The sequence below is a fragment of the Athene cunicularia genome (genome assembly GCF_003259725.1).
Source record: "Athene cunicularia isolate RWA chromosome 10 unlocalized genomic scaffold, athCun1 chr10_part1, whole genome shotgun sequence".
NCBI lineage: Eukaryota > Metazoa > Chordata > Aves > Strigiformes > Strigidae > Athene > Athene cunicularia.
The window spans coordinates 9,840,477-9,847,726 of NW_020799112.1; positions in this window are offsets into that span (position 1 = coordinate 9,840,477).

Here is a 7,250-nt window from a genome sequence, read left to right on the forward strand (position 1 = left end):
ACATCAAATCAGAAATCATCTGATTGCTAATTTCTAGCAACATATAAGTAAGTCTTCAGAAAAAAATTCCATTGCTTCCTTTTGAAAAAAAAAAAAAAAAAAGTTAAAGCCTAAAGAACCTGCTCCCCAAAAATTCTACAAGCTAGAAACTCACGTTGCCAACTAAATTGCTTCCTCATAGAGACATTTTTGTGTTTTGGCAGTGGAATCTGTACACTTTATAAAGCCCAGTCAATCCCCAGAGCAATGATGGGAAAACAAATGCAGCTGTAAAAATGATACCACAGGCAAGCAGGGGTGGGGGGAATCTTTTTTTTACTGGAAAATTTAGAACTTAATAATCTAAAGGGAACATCTAGCTTTACCATACATAAAAGAAAATTCCTTCCTCAGAAATTTTCTCCTGTATACTTTGAAATATTTAGGCAACATCCACTCAACTGGCTGATGTATTTCATGTCTCATGTAAATTCCCCACAATTTTCATGCTTTTTTTTTTTTTTAGTTAGTGCTAAAGCAAAGACCCTTTGCCCAGATTAACAACCATAGCACTGTTATGCCAAATAAATAATTCAACTACATATTGGGTTTATGTAGTCCCTTTCAATCATTTTTTAAATGATTCAGCTTCTTCAGCTACTAGATAACACGGGAAGTCTCAGAGGTAATCTTGTTCCTCTTGAGGCAGAGACCTGAAACTATTCAATTAAAATATGTGCTTCCAGAAACTGTAGTTACTGAATTTCAACATCTCTCAATAGTATCTCTCAGGCTCTGAGAACACAGTCACTTAATCCTGCAAAAGTCTGGACAAATGCAAGGTGCTGCCCATGGGTCGGGGTAATCCCAAGCACAAACTCAGGCTGGGTGAGGAGTAGCTGGAGATCAGCCTCAAGGAGAATGACTTGGGAGGGTTGCTGGGTGGAAAACTGCCTGTGAGCCAGCAACGTGTACTCTCAGCCCAGAAAGCCACCCGTGTGCTGGGCTGCACCCAGAGCAGTGTGGGCAGCAGGGAGAGGAAAGGGATTCTCTCCCTCTGCTCTGCTCTCAGGAGACCCCCCCTGCAGTGCTGGGTCCAGCTCCGGGGGCACCAACATCAGAAGGACATGGACCTGCTTGAGCAGGGCCAGAGGAGGCCACAAAGATGCTCGGGGGGCTAGAGCATCTGCATCCCTGCAAAGACAGGCTGAGAGAGCTGGGGGTGTTCACCAGCTGGAGAAGAGAAGGCTCGGGGGAGACCTTAGAGCGGCCTCCCAGGACTGAAAGGGGCTACAGGAAAGGGAGAGGGACTCATCATCAGGGGAGTAGGGACAGGATGAGGGGTGATGAGTTTAAACTGACAGAAGGCAGATTTAGATTACATGCTAGAAAGAAATTCTTCCCTGTGAGGTGGTGGGGTCCTGGCAGAGGTTGCCTAGAGAAGCTGTGGCTGCCCCCTCCCTGGAAGGGTTCAAGGCCAGGTTGGACAGGGCTTTGGGCAACCTGGGCTAGTGGAAGGTGTCCCTGCCCCTGGCAGGGGGGTGGGACTGCATGGGCTTTAAGGTCCCTTCCAACCAGAATCATTCTAGGATTCCTGCCAAAGGAGGTGGCTCTGCCTCATTCTGCCCCTAGCCATTCATTCCTAAATTACCAATTCAAATAACAGATCCATTTTAAAATTAACTAAGAAATACTGCAAATTTTCAGCTGGATTATTTCCCTGATTAAGTTCACTGTGTGGCTACATCAATGCTGCTGAGAGCACAAGAGGACAGCCCTCTGAAAACTAATCTGGGCTTCTTTGGTGGGTAAATTCTCAGTCAGATCAGCATGTACATCTGATTTGCTCTAAGAGTTGCTACAAGAAGAGGCATGAGGAAGACAAGGGCACAGCGAGGAGAGGACTTCTTCAGAAGGAGAAGAATCTTGCACATGCTTTATCATGAAATCACACCTTAACTACCTGCAGAATCAGTATTGTAAAGGACAGAAAACAAAAAGTGCCTGGATTCATATTTACAGCCTACACTTTCCTTACTTTTCATCTCACTGAAATGCAACATTTAATTTCATACCCACTTTTTATTTAACTCTCCTAAAATGATTTAGCCTTTTTGAAAAAAACCAACACCATAATAACTAAAATATGCCTCCATTACTGTCATTATTCTTAAATATAAGTGCAAGTACCTAATAAGCCTTGGTATTTACTGTCACCACAGCGTTAAGTGTCTTAAAATCTTTCCCACATCCATAATAGTAAACTAAAAGCTGCCTAGCGACTAAGCACAGCACAGGTCAATTTGCCACTTGCATTTATGTCTGCACTAATTGTGTGCACTTATTTAGTTGTAAATTTTTTGAGCACATGCATCCAGAAATAATATAATAATACAAATAAGTCAGTAAGGTGATACAGGCTCTTACTTTCCACTATTTTATTACAGCAGATCACATGGGTCTATGAGCTGAAGTATTATAAAAATGCTATTTCTAATTCAATGAAGGACTATACTAGACTCATGCACATTTAAATAGAATGTTATGAGTATGTTTTAATCTAAAATTTGGAAGATTTTATGAATAACAAAAAGCTCAGTTTTCTTGGAATTACCTAGCATTTAAAATTGCCTAAAATGCATTCTCATACCACATGCATTTATAAGCTTGGTTAAAGCTTCGTTAGTAGGGAATAAAAAAAGGTGTTGGTTTTTTTTTTTCTTAAAAACATTTACAAGCTTGCAGTAATTCCACATACATACTCAATGCAACTGCACTTGGCCAGATCAGTCATAAAATTGCAGGACCTAACCTTCCAGAACACTCCACACAGGCACAAAGCACCCCTGAAGTCAACAGGATTCCACAGAAGGGCTGCCCCTCCTCAGAGACTTTGTGATTTTAAAAACAAAGAAAAAAAGCCCCCAATGCAATCTTGCAATTTTCATGTTTTTCAGTATCTTTCTCAAGGGAACTTCACTTTGGGCTTTGTAGGAGTAGAAAGGCAGATTATCTCCCATCATCTGCAGTAGGGTTTGGTTTTTTTGGTCTTTTAAATTTGCACTGAAAAGCATGAAAATTGTAAGACACATAGTAAGTAAGCAACTATTTATCTTGCAAATTGTAATATAAATTGAAGTTCATACCACTTCTGTGTAATTGCCAAATTGTTCTTTGACTATCAAACACTGCCAGTTGTACTCAAAGGTCATGACAGCTATTCAGAGGCTTCCTTAAATGCAGTTTAAGCAGAATAAACAACAATGAAAAACTGACAAATTAATACAACGGTTCTTAACCTATGACTGAAATTTGCCTGTCAACCATTTCTATGAAACTACACTTTGGTTTGAACAGTCTAAGGCACAGACATACTATAATTAAAACTTTTTTTTCAAAAAAAAGAGAAAACCCAGAACTGTTCATCATGGGCATAAGGACCACTAATAACAAGAGCATTATGCCTGATGACCTGTTTCCACTCACAACTGGCTTCAGACTTTTTTTCAGGCCATGTCCTTAAAAAAAAAATTAAATACAGTTCCTAAGGTGGTAAATGCCTACAGACAGTATCTTAAGGTCCTCTGAGGCCTAGTTCTTTACATCCTATTAAAGGAAGATGCAAATTCCACTGTCTGCTTTTTTGTTTACAGTTTTATCTAATTAAGAACAAAATAGAAGCATTCTTTCACACTGTCCTTAGTCTTCCTCACCAACAAAATAATATTACTCTGCTTATTCTACCTCACATTATATCTCGCTATGTCATGTCCGAGATTTGTTTGGCCCCATCTTTCCAGAACAGAGATCACAGCTTAGGCTTGATTTGATACCAGTTGTTGCTAAAACACATACGCAGTTTGTATATTTTGGAATTCTTTAAACAGATGACAAAAAAGAAAGACATTTTAATCTCAACCACCTTTTCAATGTGAATGCTTACACAACACAATAAAGTCAGAGGCATTCAAATAAAAAAACCTGGTTTCATTTTTATGTTTAATCGAAGTCCCAGGCACTTCCAGAAGGTTCAAGATATAATACCAGAAGTTAATACAGAGAAGTTGTCTTTAATTACTCAGCCAGTGTAAAAAGTAAGGCTTTAGAGCAGTTGGTTTGTAGACATATCCAAATGTAACTGATGTACAAGAAAAGCAACTGGAGAGTTTCTCTTCTGTAATTAGAAGTTTTAAGAATGTGTATTAATGTCTGTTACTGCTTAACTGAATCAGTAATGTCTTCTGTAACAGCCAAATGAACTAAAAAAATAATTCTAACGCTCACTTGGTGGCTCACTGGATTGTTGTGCTCCATGACAAAATATGTTTTATTAACTATTTCACTTTTTCAAGTAAGCAGTTTTAAAATAGGCTGTGAATATAGTCTACATTATATGCCAAGACATTCTATCTCATTAAACATAACTTAGGATCTCAAGGCACAGGTTTAATAAATTTTTTTCCTGTATGTACACTTCTAGATATAACTATTTTAATTAATAAATTTTAATGCATTTTCCTGAGATCAGTGGAACACTTCAAAACTCATTATGCAGTCCAACTTACAGACAATAGGTTCTGATGAAAACACAAGAAAGTATTGATTTTTTTTTTTACTAATTACAAGATGGTAACTACAGAACTCTTGCATTTTGTGTCATCCCAGTCAAAACCACTTTAACTTAGTCATGTTTAGATATTTGTTCCAAATTTTTAAAAAATTATCAAGCATCTATTTGGCTCTCATTAAATACCAATTTTAAGAAGCCAAAGCAGTTGAAAAATCAGTAAGAATTTGACATGTCCGTAATGTATTCATAGCACCAGCTGCGCAGGTATTCAGTGATGCATTAAGACTTAACAACATGTCAAAGCAAGCAGAGACCAAAGTTAGGGAACAATAAGGTACCCTAATTCTGTTCTGCTGTGAGAGAACACTCAGGGGGGGGAAAAAAAAAAAATAGAACCACAAAACACATACCTAAAATATGTACCTTAATATAAAACCCTATTTGAGACAAGACAGTGGAACTTCTGTTTCAGCATGGTTTGTAAGTAGCATCATCATACATGCCTTTATCTGGCAGCAAGCTAAAAACCTAGCTGTACCTTACCTTCACTGGCATTTGAAATCAAATTTAACTCTCTCATTATAAATGATCCTTCTTTCTAGCTACTTTATTTGTAAAGACGCAATTAAAGAATGACACGAATTAACTTTCTTTTCATGTGAACAAAAAACGTAATACAGAAGGTGGCATTATCTTGAAACCTACCCTCCTGCTTCTTTGCAGAACCTCTACGTCATGTTCTGGGTCTAGTTTGGATTTAGAGAAACAAAGAAATTGGGTAACAACTGCCACATATTCAAAAGGAGTCAGAAGTTTGAAAGGAACCGAAAATGGAGATTCTGTTCTTGTTTCTTTCGGCTATTAAGACAGTAAACTGTCCTAGCACATTCATCCAGAAGAGAAGTACTCCTTTTATTAATCTTCTTTCAGGTTTATTCAGTTCATTTCCCAGTTTTCTCTGCAAAATCTCTGCAGAGGTATAACCGTGCAGCTCCAAAAGTACCAGAATTAAATTTAATCTGCAGTTGGCCAATGTCATCTCAGTATTATTCTGATGATCTGAAGCAATGCATAGTTCAGGAACAGCAGCACAGGTTCAGCTCTGTGCAACTGCTTCTCAGCAGTAAGCATCAAAAACAGAAGGGAAGCTCATAGTGGAGGAAAATCTTTTATTAAGTTGTCCCTATCATCCAGCAGGGTAGCTAGGGATTTGGAATGCCCTAAAAGAACCATAACATTCTGTACAAATAATTAAAATAATTGCTACAAATAACAAAAACTGTTGTCAGAAAAAACAATGTGAAGTTTTCATTAAAGTATTCAGTATACATGTATTTAAATTGCAAGTACCCTAACTCTCCTTTATATAACCTTGCCAGGGAAAAGAAAAAAAAATAAATAGAAGAGAGTCATGCAAGCAAAAACCAGGCCTCATGTGCATACTTCTTAAAGCCTTACACCTCACGCTACAGATTTTTCTTACTCTAGTCAATGAGTTCCAATCACCAAATAAGGATGAAGACAGAGGACAAGACAGGAATGGAAAGCAGGACATCCTGAATCATTCAGCCCCTTCTTCTTTCACTTCCTCCCTTTCCCCTTCCTTTATGCCAGGAAGTCAAAGTATCATATGTACTCATTCCTAAAAGCATTAAGCTTCAATATTTTAAAACTACCAAGAGATTCTGAGGGTCAAATACCTATGAGAATAGGTTACAGAACCTTCCACCTCTGACAGACAGAGTTTCTGAATTCCAACGTACAACCACAGATGGCCAATACACATCCGTTTGATTTTGTGCCAACATTGCCTTTAGGCCTAAATAACTTCCTTCCTTCTGGATATTTAGGTCCTTCGTGCATTTACAGACATCAGTCATATCATCTCACTCTGCATCTTCATTTTACTTAGCTAAGTAATTTGAGCTTTTTTCATTCTTTGTCTGGGGAGGTTCTCTTCTCTGAAAAAGAACAGGGAAGCATCCACAATCATTTGCAAAATGACAGGTTTGTATATGGTGGAAGCAAATGAGTAACTGGAGACTCACATAGCCAAAATTCCATTACACCAGGAACATAGCTTTAGAAAGTGTTAATATGGTAATCCACAGATGCACAGCATACTTGAAACGCTTGACAATGTACACAGGCTGACAAACACCTCTACTGTTGATTTCAAGCAGTAACCAAAGGGGAAAAAAAAAGCACAGAGCGGGAGAGGAAAAAATAGAAAACAGTCTTACAGATGAAGGAAAAAAAAAACCCAAACAGTTTTCAATTTAATTCCAAAAACATTTCCAAAATCTGATGCAACTACTCTTTGCTATTTGAAATCTTTCACAATGAGGATTTAATCTTAGCAGGATGAGAGGTAGTTCCACAATTAATTAATTCTGACTGTTTATAGAACAACAGGTTGCTGGATTTACTTTCACTAAACTACTTCTTTTACAAACACTTGATACATCTCTAAACCTGGCAAAATCTGGGTATAAGGTCTTATGTAAGACAAAGATCAGAAGTCTAGGAAACTCATATACCAAACAAAACAACATACAAACCAGAAAATAAAGCAAGATGGTTCATCAGCGTAAACAAGACTGAACATTCCCATGAGTCTCCAAAGGTTCCAAACAAGTAAATGAGTATCAGATACGTAAAAACAATTTAAAATTAATAACATTTCTTAAGTGAAGAAAGA